The following is a 16,153-nucleotide window of genomic DNA, read 5'->3' on the forward strand; positions in this document are numbered from 1 at the left end:
CGTTTGGAAAAAAGAAGAAATAGAGGACCTTCCCAGTCAAGCACCTCATGTGTCTTTTTGCACCGTCTGGAGGAACCTAGCCCTCCCGTAAGAGAAACTGAAGGTGAACCTATGCAGGTGGATACTACTCGTGGGCCACTTTCATTCAGTGAACGGGAAGAATGACGGAAAAAAGGATTGTGCCTGTATTGTGTTGCTGCTGGTCATTTGCTCCGTACATGCCCCGTTCGTCCTCTAAAGCCATCAGGAAACACTACTTCCCGTCCTCTGTAAGAAGGGAGGGGATGGAATCATCTGCTATACCTTCCATTAGTTCTTTCAAGGACAATGGCACCAATTTGTTCATGCTACCTGTGTCCCTGCAGTTACCTGACGGTCGAAAGGAGAGGACAATGGCCTTACTTGATTATGGTGCTAGTGGCATTTATATGGATAAGTCCTGGGCCATAACACAACAAATACCAACACGACCCAAGGAAGTCCCGGAACAAGTTCACATTGTGGATTGGTCCTTCATATTCTCTGGTCCAGTTGATACTTCTACCCTGATTCTAAGTCTACAATTTGGGAACCACCAAGAACACGTCTCCTTTGACTTCATATCATCTCCCAATCATACTATAATCCTAGGAATTTCGTAAATTGGGAAACCAGGACTAATTCTTTGTCCACTCAGTTTTGTCATGAATATTTTTTTGCCTCAGACACTTACTGGTCACCCAAGAAAATTATACCTTCTGAATCCAATACAGGTTGTCCATCAATACAGTCCAAGGGGTCCCCAATCACTATTTGGACTTTCAAGATGTATTTCAAAAACCATCCAGACTTGTTTTATCCTCCACATCGAGATTATGATTGTACAATTTCTCTGGAACCTGGGGCGATTGTTCCCTTTGAGAGAATGTATTCTCTCACGGAACCTGAAAGGGAAGTTCTCAAGGATTACCTACAAGAAAATCTACACAGCGGTCTCATCGTACCATCTTCCTGTCCGGCGGGGGCTCCCCTGTTTTTTGTACCCAAGAAGACTAAAGATGTTCATCCCTGCTTGGATTTTTGTGGTTTAAATAAGATCTCTATAAAGGGCCGTTATCCTTTACCTCTCTTCAAAGATATTCTGGAAGCGGTCAGAGGGGCACATCGATTTACCAAATTAGATCTTCGTGGAGCCTACCACCTTTTGCGCATCAAGAAAGGAGATGAGTGGAAGACTGCCTTTCGAACCCCTTTTGGTCATTATGAATACAGGGTTATGCCTTTTGGCCTCACTAATGCCCCCTCAATATTCCAAAGATTTATGGACTTTGTGTTCTCTGATCTATTGAACCATACAGTAGTGATCTACTTAGACAATATCCTTATATATTCTAGACGTCCTGAACTTCATTCTACACACGTTAAACAAGTCCTCCACAGACTCAGACAATATCAACTGTTCTGTAAACCAGAGTAATGTGAGTTTGATAAAACCAAAGTCAAATATCTGGGTTATCACATCAGTCCCACTGGAATATCAATGGATCCGGAAAAGGTACAAGCCATCCTAGACCGGCCTTCCTCTTCCTCCATCAAGGAAACCCAATGTTTTCTAGGAGTGGCCAACTTCTATTGTCAGTTTATCTTAGACGTTGCGGAACAGACCAGCCAAATTACTCAAACATTGAAGAAGGAGAATTTACGCAATGGATTTATCTGGACAAAGGCGGCTGAAGCAACTTTTCAAAGTCTAAAAAAAGGCCTTTACTCAAGCACCGATACTGAGACATCCAGACACCAACAAACAATTTGCTGTTGTTACTGATGCTTCCGAAAGAGCCATCGGAGCAGTATTACTCCAACAACAAGATGACGATGGTTTAGAACATCCAGTTTTTTTATCTGTCCCATGTACTCTCTGTGTCTGAACAACATTACTCAGTATTGGAAAGGGAATTATTAGCCCTTAAGACGGCCTGCCAAGAGTGGAGACAATTCCTAATGGGTTCCAAAGAACCTTTCGAGGTGAGGACGGACCATCAGAATATACAATGTTTACGTAGCTTTCAATGCCAGAACAGTTGTCAGGCTCACTGGGCCTTTATCTCTAGTCAGTACGACTTCTATGTCACCTACATTCCTGGATCCCAAAATATACTGTCCGATGCTCTGTCTCGCCGTTATCCAGATTGTACTCCTACCCATCACAGTATCTACTTGAGCCCAGTAAAATCATCGGAGTAGCTCAGTATTTCCTGGATGAGGTACAACTGGAATATTCCAACCTGTCTGATCAAGAATTAAAGAAACTGAACATATCTAAACTGCAAGGGTATTATTATTATAAGAACCTGTTGATACTCCCTACTAATGGAGTAAGAGAAAAGGCACTACAAATGTGCCATGATTCGCCGGTTGCTGGTCATAGAGGCATCAAGGCCACACAAGAACTACTATTGCGATCTTTCTGGTGGCCTACCTGGAAATCGGATGTCGAAAGATACGTTCAGGCTTGTCCCATATGTGCTCAAGTAAAAATCCCCCACACCAGACCTGCAGGATTATTACAACCATTACTTGTTCCACCGGCTCCCTGGCACACCATTTCTACTGATTTTATGTGTTCACTACCTCCATCAGCAGGAAACCGGGTTATCATGGTCACCATAGATTCCTTTACAAAGATGGCTCACTTCACTGCCCTGAAAAAATTACCTACTTCCCAAGAACTAAGTCAGATATCTATCCATCATATTTTCCGTCTCCATGGACTTCCACACAGCATTGTATCTGACAGAGGACCTCAGTACATCTCCCGGTTTTGGAAACTTTTTTGTAGGACACTGAATATCAATATAGTACTATCATTGGGTTTCCATCCTCAAACCAATGGACAGACTGAGAGTCTCAACCAAGGATTGGAGCAGTACCTTCGCTGCTTTTGTAATTCTACCCAGAGCAACTGGAACACTTACCTTCCTATCGCTGAATTCTCTTACAATAACACTGTCCATAGTGCCTCCAAGGTCACTCCTTTTTTTCTGTTCTTATGGCTATCATCCTACCTCTTTTCCTACTACTCATCAGTCTACCTCTTCGCTTCCTGCTGTTACTTCATTTTCCAGACGACTTTTACAGATCCATAGATTGATTTGATCTAACTTGTTGAACACCAAGAGATACATGAACAGAATTGCAGACAAGAAGCGTAGGGATGCTCCAGACTATCACCTTCATGATAAAGTCTGGATTTCGTCAACATTTTTGCCTTTACGCCTTTCTCAGAATAAGTTCACACCTCGTTACTACGGTCCTTTCCGTATCCTTCAGCTGATTAATCCTGTCACTGTCCGTCTTCACTTGCCTCGCACCTGGAGGATTCATCCGGTCTTTCATGTTTCTCAGCTCAAACCCTATGTACCTGATCCTTACTTTCGTCAGTTTCCTTGTCTTCCTCCTGTGTTAGTAGATGATGTACCTGAATATGAGGTACAAGAAATTTGTGATTCTCGTATCTTTCACAAACGTCTTCAATATTTGATTCATTGGAAGGGTTACCCTCTCAGTGAATGCTCTTGGGAAGATGCATCTTCTGTTCACGCACCTCTTCTGATTCGCCATTTTCACTGCTTGTTTCCGCACAAACCTGGACCTTTGGGGGGGGACCTACTGTTGCATCCCCAGCCTGCTCTGTACCTTACGAGGCTCCAAATTTGGCATGGGGCTTCGTTCTTTTTTAGTGCACCGCGCTTCCAGGCAGGTCTGACCACCCACTCACCTCTTCTTTTTTTTTGTTCTTCTTCTTTTTCTGTCACCTTGTTGTGCCTTCCTTTATGTTTTTCTCCCTTTCCCATGTTACCCTTCTCTTCCCAGCATTCCTTGTTCCCTACTCTCTATGGCTCCTAGTCCATTCTGTTCTATGTGCTTTTCCCTATCTAAGATGGTGTCCTTTTACTTCCTGTTGGTCGCTTCGCTTCATGTTTGTTGGTATTTAAGGGCTGTGATTCTTTCTCTCCTTGCGCTGCAACACTTTCTGTTTGGATGGTGTCTTCACTCCTGCTTCCTTGTATTCCTGTGCTGGTTCTAGTCGGATCCAGTGTATTTTCCTGTATTTTGCTCCTGCTGTTACCTATTCTTTTTGTTCCTGTTGCAGGAACCTATTTTTTGGGAGGTTTTTCCCCTTTCACTGTTTTTTTTTCCTCTGGCACTACTTCTGAGGGACACGGCCTGCTCTTGGCGTACCAACTGCCTGCAGCAACGTGGCTACCAGAAAGAGTCGGCCATACCTGTGCCAAGGCCGAACATTCAAGAACAGGATCCACGCCACTCGTTCTGCGGAGTCCAGGTTAAAGCAGCACGTAAGTCGTGACACAGGGGTACTGTTGTTCTCAGGGAAGGCAAGGTCTTACCTTCTCCAAATTGCGTCAGCAGGACCTCAGGACAGTCTATGTCAACAATGTCCACCCTCTGTGTCCTTAGGAGCAGGCTCGTCGCCGTGAGAGGAGTCCCACGGTACTGGTTGTCGCCTTGGAAGGTGCAGGGGAGTGACTCCGACACTCCACGGGAGAGTACTCCGGTCTTTTTGGTGCAAGATGAAGACAGGGAGTCCCAAGAGCATGCACACCATGGAAACTGTTGCAGTTGCTGACTTGGAGCTGAGGTTGCTGAAGAAAAGTGTCTCTTGTAGACACTTTGTTGCAGTTACAGCATTACTTGGAGGAGGCAGCAGTTGATCCGAGGTCAGAAGAGTCTGAAGTTGTTGCAGAGGATTCCTGAAGGAAACTTGCAAGCAGAATTTGAAGCGAACCCATAGGAGAGACCCTAAATAGCTGTGAGAAGGGGATTGGCTACCTTATCTGGTATGGACCTATCAAGAGGGGTCTCTTACGTCATCTGCTGGCACTGGCCACTCAGAGCCCTCGAGAGTGTCCCCGCACCTTGCAAAGCAAGATGGCTGAAGACTGGGAGAAACTGGAGGAGCTCTGGGCACCACCCCTGGGGTGGTGATGGACAGGGGATTGGTCACTCCCCTTTCCTTTGTCCAGTTTCCCACCAGAGCAGGGGAGAAGGGGTCCCTGAACGGGTGTAGACTGGTTTATGCAAGGAGGGCACCATCTGTGCCCTTCAAAGCATTTCCAGAGGCTGGGTGAGGCTACCCCTCCCCAGTCTGTAACACCTATTTCCAAAGGGAGAGAGTGTAACACCCTGCTCTCAGAGGACATGCTTTGTTATGCCTTCCTGGGACTGGGTTGCCCAGACCACAGGAGGGCAGAACCCTGTCTGTGAGGTGGCAACAGCTGTAGCTGCAGTGCAAGCCTCAGAGAGCTTGTTTGGCAGTACTGGGGGTCCATGGTGGAGCCCCCAAGATGCATGGAATTGGCTCCCCAATACCATATGTGGAATGGGGGGACAATTACATGATCTTAGACATGTTACATGGCCACATTGAAGCTACATATAGTATTGACCTATATGTAGTGCACGCATATAATGGTGTCCCCGCATTCACGAACTCCGGGGAAATGGCCCTGAACTATGTGGGGGCACCTTTGCTAGTGCAAGGATGCCCTCACACTTAGTAACTTTGCACCTTAACCTTCAGTAAGTGAAGGTTAGACATATAGGTGACTTATAAGTTACTTAAGTGCAGTGAAAATGGCTGTGAAATATTGTGTGCACTATTTCACGCAGGCTGCAGTGGCAGTCCTGTGTGAGGGTTTGTCTGAGCTTCCTATGGGTGGCAAAAGAAATGCTTCAGCCCATATGGATCTCCTGGAACCCCAATGCCCTGGGTACCTAGGTACAATATGCTAGGGACTTATGAGGGGGGTCTAGTATGCCAATTGAAATTGGTAAATAAAGCCACTGGCCTACAGTGACAAATTAAATGCAGAGAGAGCATAAGCACTGAGGTTCTGGTTAGCAGAGCCTCAGTGGCACATTTAGGCACTACACAGGCATTCACATTAGGCCACAAACTATGAGCACAGGGGTCCTGGCTAGTAGGATCCCAGTGAGGCAGGCAAAACATACTGACATACAGGTTTTTATCTATGAGCACTGGGGTCCTGGCTAGCAGGATCCCAGGGACACAGTAAAAACACCCTGTCACACACTCACAAACAGGCCAAAAGTGGGGGTAACCATGCTAGAAAGAGGCTACTTGCTCAGAGGGACCACCAGCAAAGCACCCAGGAGGTGCAGATGGCAAGACACACACCACTGCCAGTAAGTGACCTCTCCAAAATTACCTCGTTTGTGTGCCTCTTTTTCACTCTGTTGACTGTTCTTCAACTACCTCCCATTTCCAATGTGGGGAGTACATTGGGCTTTGGACATCTAGGGCCTGAGTACGACTTTGGCGGATGGGATACTCCGCCATTTACAAGTTCCATTTTATCCTACGGAACTTGTAAAACAGCGGGCAGGATATCCATCACATTTGTGATGGAGTATCCCATCCACCAATTTCCTAATCAGGCCCCTAATGTTGAGGCATCTACTCCAGTGATTTCATCCACCAGGACTGAACCCTTCACTTTTCTTTTCGATCATGCCCAAATTTTACTTTCTGCAAAAAGTTTCAATAAAACCACCAATCACTAAGTCATTGCCTGCTTGCTTTGTTACACATTTTTCTATGTAGAGATGTAAGACTATGTGACACAAATGAGGAAGACCTAAGATACTAATGCAAGGAGGAATATCTTACAGGTATAGTGCCCTGCTAAGGATTACTGCCAACACACACTGCCAAACACATTGCTACAAATAGTTGGTCACACCAAAATTTTATTGCACTGTACAGCACATAGGCTGTTGAAATGTCTGGACTGTCATTGCCAAGAATGGCTGACTCATATTGTGTAAAGGTACATATTCCAAGGTACAGTCCCCCAGACCACAGAAGGAAGGGCCTTGTCAGACATTGTAGTGTAGAAGAGGCAAACAGAAAAGTGGATGTTGTCACCAGCTTGAGCTTTATCACATACAACACCAAAGTAATCCAGCATCACATAAACCAAATGTTAGAACTGACAGCCTTAGGGCGGTCACCCCTAAATTTCTTGCTGCCTCCCTCCACTTTGTAGATACAGTTTTTGCTGGTTTTAAGGCTCTGTACACTTAACCACTGCTAATCACTGCTAAAGTGCATATACTCTCTCCCTTTAAACATGATAACATTGGATCATACCTAATTTGATTATTTAATTTACTTATAAATCCCCAGTAAAAGTGCACTATATGTGCCCAGGACCTGCAGATTAAATGCTACTAGTGGGCCTGCAGCACTGATTGTGCCACCCAATTTAGTAGCTCCTTAACCTTGTCCCAGGCCTGCCATTGCAAGGCCTGTGTGTGCAGTTTCACTGCCAGTTCGACTTGGCATTTAAAAGTACTTGCCAAGCCTAAAACTCCCCTTTTTCTACATATAAGTCACCCCTAAGGAATGCCCTGGGTAACCCATAGGGCAGGATGCTGTGTAGGCAAAAGGCAGGACATGTACCTGTGTAGTTTACATGTCCTGGTAGCGTAAAACACCTACATTTGTTTTTACAATGCTGTGAGGCCTGTTCCCTTCATAGGCTAACATTGGGGCTACCCTCATATATTGTTTGAGTGTTAGCTGCTGATCTGAAAGGAGTAGGAAGGTCCTATTTAGTATGACCATAATGGTGATAAAAAATCCTGCTGACTGGTGAAGTTGGATTTAATATTTCTATTCTAGAAATGCCACTTTTAGAAAGTGAGAATTTCTCTGCTCTTAAATCCTTCTATGCCTTACAATCCATGTCTGGCTAGGTTCAGTTGACAGCTCCCTTGTGCATTCACTCAGACACACCACAAACACAGGATACTCAGCCTCACTTGCAAACATCTGGATTTTCAATGGGTCTTCCTGGTCTGGGAGGGTGGAAGGCCTGATACCTACACGTCAAAGGACAGTAGCCTGCCCTCACACACACAAAGGACTGCCACACCCCCTACTGGGACCCTGGCAGACAGGATTGAACTGAAAGGGGACCTTGTGCACTTCTAAGTCACTCTTTGAAGTCTCCTCCACTTCAGTGGCACATTTGGGTATTTAAACAGGGTCTCTGCCCCTACCAACTCAGACACTTCCTGGAGAAGAGAACCTGAACCACAACCTGCTTCCTGCCAAGAAGAACTGCCTGGCTGCCCAAAGGACTCACCTGACTGCTTTCTGTGAAGGACTGCTGCCTTGCGGTTGCCCTGCTGCCTTGCTGCTCTCTGGCAGTGGTAAGAAGTACACTCCAAGGGCTTCGATAGAGCTTGCCTCCTGTTACCCAAAAGTCTCGGGACCAAAAAGACTTCATCTACAAGAAGGACTCCTTGTGTGGCGAAAATCGACGCACAACCTATCAGAAATGACGCACAGCCTGCATCGCAGTGAAAAATTCACTGCAAGCCGAACCGGAACGACACAGCCTGACATCACAATGAGAAGATTGATGCAGAGCCAGCCTAGTGACCGGAAATTCGACGCACGGCCCACTGGATCGATGCACAGCCGGAACGACGCAGCCAAACCTCCAGAGAGGAATGAACACAGCACCTGCCATGTGGTAGAAAGTTCCACTCAACGCCCACTGGATCGAAGCAGCCCCTGTGACTTTGTCCTGTCAGCACTTGAAATCCACGCATCGTCCCTGGGATGTCCAAAACCCCGTAACCCAAAGAGGTTCCACGACAGAGCACCAGAAATTGACGCAAAGCCTTCCCTGCATGAAAACAAAACTACGCATTGATGTGTGCAGCCCGAGACATCGACGCACATCTCCCTGTTTTTCACACATATCCTCCTCTGCGGTTCTCTGTGGAGATTTTGAACGCAAACCAGGTACTTTGTGCTTCAAAGAGACATTTATTGCTATTAAAAGACTAAAGACACTTTGTATAATTTCCACAGTGATATTTTCAACATATGCTTATTGCATCTTAATCGTTTGGACCTGCATCTTACCAGGTAAATATTGTATATTTTTCTAAACACTGTGTGGTGTATTTTTGTGGTGCTATACTGTGTTAGTGCATGAATTATTGCACAAATACTTCACACATTGCCTTCTAAGTTAAACCTGACTGCTCAGTTTCAAGCTACCAGAGGTTGGGCACAGGATAATTTGGATTGTGTGTGACTTACCCTGACTAGAGTGAGGACCCTTGCTTGGACAGGGGATAACCTGACTGCCAACCACAGACCTAATTTCTAACACCAAGGTACAGAAAGAGGTCAGTACAACAGTCACTTATCACAGACCCAAACAAATCCAATAACTATGCATCTGGTGGTACGACACAAACATATGCCAGTGTTGTGGCACAGGCACTGTGGCCTGCAATTATGAAACACATCTACAGCTACATACAGGTCATACAAGAAGAGTGTTTCGCCCATGTCAAGGGTGACTGCCTTGCTTTCAATTGATAACTACATATTTCAAGCCTACATGATCACACACAGGATACAATCGGTCCAACAAGGCACACTAAATAAGTACAATGTTCACTTCTGACCTTCCACTCAAACACTGTTCAAGCTGCCTTGGCACAGGTCTCATGCACCCCAAATCTGTGACCCACATTACTTGGTACAATCAACGTCCACTTAGTATTTTAGAACTGAATTAAATATCTGCCCATGTCAGAACTCTGAAATACCTACATGAGAATGTCATGGAAAAGGTACCTGTTCAAGGCCAAAACAAGGAGTATAGGCTTTAAAACATATCTATTACAGAAATTACATAGCAAGCATCCAGAAAGGAAATTACATTGTAATCAGACTGACTCAAACAAAGCAGCTACATGAAGGCAGATATATGTCGAAGACTAAGGCCCTCATTACAACCCTGGTGGTAAATCCCACTTACCACTGTGCAGAAGACCGCCAACATACCGCTGCCGCCGCAGAATTCCGCTACAGGTATTATGACCCACAGCCCGGAATCCACCACAATACAGACACCCACACAAGTCCGCCACACCAAATGTTAGTGATAAACTGGCGATAACAAAACTGACACCGTAACGCCCACATGAATACGCCCACAGTATCACGACCCACGAATCAATGCTCAAAATACACACACATTTACAAAACACAACCACATTGGACAATTTGAAATACATACACCTGATACACATACACACACCACACCCACACACCTAATCCAATATAAAGCACACACTCACATCACCCACAAACCCTTACTACCAGAATTTTGAAAGCACTCCAGAGAGATACACTACCAAAAACAACACCAGCATCCACAGACACACAACACCATCACTTACACAACATCCACGAACCTCAAACAATACACACCAACACACACCCTCACACATCACAACAGACACCACCTCACACATCACCTACACCACATCATGGCACCTCAAAGACACCCCAGGTTCTCTGAGGAGGAGCTCAGGGTCATGGTGGAGGAAATTGTCCAGGTAGAGCCACAGCTATTCGGATCACAGGTGCAGCAGACCTCCATTGCAAGGAAGATGGAGCTATGGTGCAGAATCGTCAACAGGGTCAACACAGAGGGACAGCATCCAAGAACTATGGATGACATCAAAAACAGGTGGAACGACCTACGGGGGAAGGTCCGTTCCGTGGTCTCCAGACAGCAGATTGCTGTACAGAGGACTGGCGGTGGACCCCCACCTCCTCCCCCACAACTAACAACATGGGAGGAGCATCCTGAGGTCCTCGCAGGATTAGCAGGAGGACTGGACTCTGGTAAGGCAAATATTTACTACAATATCCCCCCACCCTACCTGCATGCCATCACATACTCCCACCCTTACTCTCACACCCATCACCCCAACAACCCACAGATACCCCACCAACACAGCCCACACATCCCAAAACCAAGCCCTGCATGTGACACCAATGCATGGACACCCATCACCAAAGCATGTCCACTACAGAGACTCACTCATGCCCCAAAATCACCAATCACACAAGGACCAAGCCAATAATGCAAGCACTGGAGTACAGGGTCAACCCCCCATTGCACACAATGGTACACACACATACAATAATTATGTATTTACACCCCAACAGGACCCCTACCCAACGTCACCGGACAGGAGGTACCAGACATATCCAGTCCTCCCACAGAAGAGGCCCACAGTGATGACAGCAGCTCTGCACAACTGGATCAAGATGACCAGCCCAGCCCATCTGGGACCTCGGGACAGTCGGTTCCTCTGCCACTGTCACAAGCCACCACAGAGCCTCCCCCCTCAGGAAACACCAGCACAGCACCCACCCATCCCTCTGTCCCCAGGACACATCAATCAGTAGTGTGTCCAACACTACAGGGAACCCAGGCAAACCCACAAACCCAAGAAAATCAGGGGTCAGGGGGCAGTGGCAGTGGGCACACGCTTCAGGGGACAGAGGCACAGGATAACAGGGAAACTGGGAGGACTGCTGTGCAACAGGGGGAGGACAGGCCCAGGGAACCCACTCTCCACGAGGCACTTTCCAACATCATGGGAGCTTACCATCATTCCCAGGAGAAGATGGCAACGGTACTGGCCAAGTTTCAGGAGACCCAGCGGCTGCAGGAGGAACACTACCTTGGGATCTGGGAGGACTTGAAGTCCATTAACACCACGCTGGCCACCATTGCAGGGGTGCTGGCAGACCTCGCCAACACCAGGAGGGACACAGTGGCACAACAAGGGGGCCCTGACACTAGCTTGGAAGATGAACAGCCCTCCACCTCTGCCGGCGCTAGTGGACAGGAGGCACCGCCACAGGAACAACAGGACACCAGCACCCCACCCCCTGCAGATGGAGAACCACCCTGCAAACGGTCCCTGAGATCCAGGAACAAGACAATGAACATTGCCAAACCCCCGCCAGGAAGTCAGACCCCCCTGAATGTCACCCTTCTGTCCCACTATATCACCCTGTCCATCCTTAAAATGCCATTGCTTCACTTCCTATGCCCCTTGGGAAAATGCACCTGTGAAACAAATAGACTGGACTCTGCCATGGACATTCCTCCACCATCACCCCAGCCCATTGCACATACCCCCTCCACTTATTAGCACAGGAATAAACACACTTCAATCACAAAACAATCTGGAGTCAGTCTGTGCTTTCACAAATGTCTAACTGCAATAACTATGGAATATAGCAATCTCAATTTCACTTGTTCACATACCAATGTAACACAGCTGTAGGCCAGCAGTAAACATAGCAGAGGGCACAAAGTGAGACCCAAATCTGTGAAATGGAAAGTCAAAGTGACAAATCAGGGTCCATACACTAAATGAAAATTACACACTTATGCTAGTTCCAACAATAGAATGAGCTGTGGGAAGCAGTGGTATCTTCTTACCTGGGTCTCACTCAAAGTATTGCCTGATGATGTTGTTTCGGTTGTCGATATCCTATTCTTCTCCCTCCTCTTCTTCATTGTCCACAGGCACAACAGTTGCCACGAGACCACCATCTGGCCCATCCTCCGGTAGAAAAGGCATCTGGCGTCGCAAAGCCAGGTTGTACAGCCTACAGCAGGCCACGATTATCTGGCACACCTTCTTCGGTGAGTAGTAGAGGGATCCACCTGTCAGATGGAGTCACCGGAATCTGGTCTTCAGGAGGCCGAAGGTGCGTTCAATCACCCTCCTAGTTCGCCCATGTGCCTCATTGCAGCGTTCCTCTGCCCTTGTCCTGGGATTCCTCACTGTGGTCAGTAGCCATGACAGGTTGGGGTAACCAGAGTCACCTGCAATTGTCGAGGGACAACTGTTAGACACACACTAACCCTTAGGGACAACCCCAGACCCAAACACCTATGTCAACTCTATTGGGACCTTGATCTCACCTATTAGCCACACACGTGCCTCTGGAGTTGTCCCATCACATAAGGGATGCTGCTATTCCTCAAAATGTAACCGTCATGCACAGAGCCAGGATACTTGGCATTCACATGGGAGATGTACTGGTCCGCCAAACACACAATCTGCACATTCATCGAATGGCAGCTATTCCGGTTTCTGTACACCTGTTCATTTCTGTGGGGGGGACAAATGCCACATGTGTCCCATCAGTGGCACCAATGCTGTAGGGGATATGTCCCAGGGCATAGAAGTCACCTTTCACTGTGGGCAAATCCTCCACCAGCGTTCCTCTGCCCTTGTCCTGGGATTCCTCACTGTGGTCAGTAGCCATGACAGGTTGGGGTAACCAGAGTCACCTGCAATTGTCGAGGGACAACTGTTAGACACACACTAACCCTTAGGGACAACCCCAGACCCAAACACCTATGTCAACTCTATTGGGACCTTGATCTCACCTATTAGCCACACACGTGCCTCTGGAGTTGTCCCATCACATAAGGGATGCTGCTATTCCTCAAAATGTAACCGTCATGCACAGAGCCAGGATACTTGGCATTCACATGGGAGATGTACTGGTCCGCCAAACACACAATCTGCACATTCATCGAATGGCAGCTATTCCGGTTTCTGTACACCTGTTCATTTCTGTGGGGGGGACAAATGCCACATGTGTCCCATCAGTGGCACCAATGCTGTAGGGGATATGTCCCAGGGCATAGAAGTCACCTTTCACTGTGGGCAAATCCTCCACCTGAGTGAAAACGTTATAGCTGCGCATGTGTTTCAGCAGGGCAGATAACACTCTGGACAACACGTTTGACCCTGATGCCATGGCCACTGTTGTTTGAAAAGACCCACTGGCCAGGAAATGAAGTACAGACAGGACCTGCACTAGAGGAGAGATTCCTGTCAGAAGGTGTAGAGCTGACATCAGGTCTGGCTCCAACTGGGCACACAGTTCCTTGATTGTTGCATGATCAACTCTGTATGTGACCAGGATGTGTCTCTCTTTCATTGTCGACAGGTCCACCAGGGGTCTGTACACCGGAGGATGCCGCCATCTCATCACCTGCCCCAGCGGACATGCCCTATGGAGGAGAACAGCGAGTAGAGAGTCATCCAACACTGAGGCATCACAATGTCTTATTTTCCGAAACATAATTAATCCACAATGTGCTGGTATCTTTCTATATTCCCGGCCTAGATAGGTGTGATGCAGTTAACATTCATCCCATGTGGCCTCCTGAAATGGCGGCTGCCTGACCTGTAAGGTGGGACAAGGGGATATGAGGTAAATGCGCTGGCGTTCTACACCGTCGCGGTGGGCGGTCGAAGACCACGGCGCAATTCAGCATTGGTTAACATTGGGCCCTATGGGTCCCAGGAGCCAATAACGATGCACGCTGGCGGTGACGGTACGCACCGCCGCGGACGTGACCGCCATTTTCGGTCTGTTCACTCACTTGATACCTGACCTTCAACAGGAGAGGACCTACACTGCAAGTGCTGCTGGGCCTCAGTCTGGAAGCGACAATGGTTCATGTGTCTGGGGAAAGGGCCCCTGCCCTCACTTCAGAGGAGTTGGAGAAACTAGTGAATGGGGTCCTCCCCCAGTACACGCAACTGTACGGTCCTCCAGACAAACAGGTGAGAACACTGTGAGCATGCTGCATGGGCAATGCCTGTTTTGAGTGGTGTGGATGGAAGATACATGGGGGGGGCTGAGGCCTGCATGTGAGGATGGGGAGTGCATGTGCATCAGGTCCGGACAGGTAAGTAATTTTCTTTTCCCCCTGTACCATTCCTCTAGGTCAGCGCACACCAGAAGAAGGCTATTTGGCGTGCCATTGCCAAGGACATCCGGACCCTGGGGGTCTACCACAGATGGAGCACCCACTGCTGTAAAAGATGGGAAGACCGCGCCGCTAGAGCAAGAAGACGGCGGAGGCCCAGCTGGCGATGGCCTCCCAACATGGGAGGGGTGCCCGTCGCACCATGACCCCCCCTGATGTTCCGGATCCTGGCGGTGGCGTATCTGGAGTTCGATGGGTGCTTGAGGGCATCACAGCAGCCACAAGGGGGTGAGTACACTCTCATTCAGCTGACTCAGCACACATTACGAGGTGTCTGGGTGGGGGAGGTGGGCAGTGGGTTCCCCTAGGCCAGGGCGAAGTTTGTAGGCAAGATCCCTTGTGAGGCAGGCTAATTGGCACCCTAACCCCACCAGTGGTAAGAACAATCTACATCTAGTCAGGCTCCCGTGACTTCCAGGTGTGCAGCAATTGGTCTTAGGCCTCGTACCCCATGGTGAGCTGAAATGTCTAGGAACTGTTAGTGCATTGCGTAGTGCAGAAGGCTGCTCCATGTGTGTTGTGTCCGTCAACGGTAGTGGTGTTTCATGCACTGAACATGTCTTTCTTCTGCCCCCCCCCACTTTTTGTGGTCTCCCTGTTCTTGTGTGCAATAGCATCATCAGGCGGAGGAGCATTGGCATCGGAGCAGGATGGAGCTGCAACCCACTTGGCCCTGGAGGGTGAAACAACGGAGTCTGAAGCCACCAGTGGGACGGAGGGCAAGGGGAGCTCCACAGTGGGGACAGGAGCAGACAGCAGTGACAACGACTCCTCATCTGATGGGAGCTCCCTAGCAGTGGAGGGGACCTCTGTGCCCACTGCATCAACAGGTACAGCTGCCGCCCCACCTACCAGCACCGCCCTCCCAGCAGCCCCTCAGCGTGTGTCCCGTACCCACCTGCCCAGGAGGGTCGGCATCTCCTTCGCCCCAGGCACCTCAGGCCCAGCCCCAGTCAGCCCTGCTGCCCTCAGTGAGGAAGCTATTGACCTCCTTAGATCCCTCACTGTTGGGCAATCTACCATTGTGAATGCCATCCAGGGTGTCGAGAGGCATTTGCAACAAACAAATGCATACCTCAAGGGCATACATTCTGGGCAGGCAGCCCAACAGAGAACATTTCAGGCTCTGGCATCAGCACTGATGGCAGCCATTGTCCCTGTGTCCGGCCTCCCCCCTCCAACTTCCTCCACCCAGACCTAATCCCCTGTACCTCAGCCTATCCCAAGCATGCCATCAGACCAGCATGCACACTCATCAACACACAAGAGTAGACATGGCAAACATAAGCACCACACATCCCACAGGCACTCACGCAAGTACCAGACCCATGCAGACACACCAACATTCACAGCCTCCACTGTGTCCCCCTCCTCCACGTCCGCTTCCTCCCTCCCAGTCTCGTCTCCACTCACACCTGCATACATTG

Source organism: Pleurodeles waltl, chromosome 8 (assembly GCF_031143425.1).
Source record: "Pleurodeles waltl isolate 20211129_DDA chromosome 8, aPleWal1.hap1.20221129, whole genome shotgun sequence".
Classification (NCBI taxonomy): domain Eukaryota; kingdom Metazoa; phylum Chordata; class Amphibia; order Caudata; family Salamandridae; genus Pleurodeles; species Pleurodeles waltl.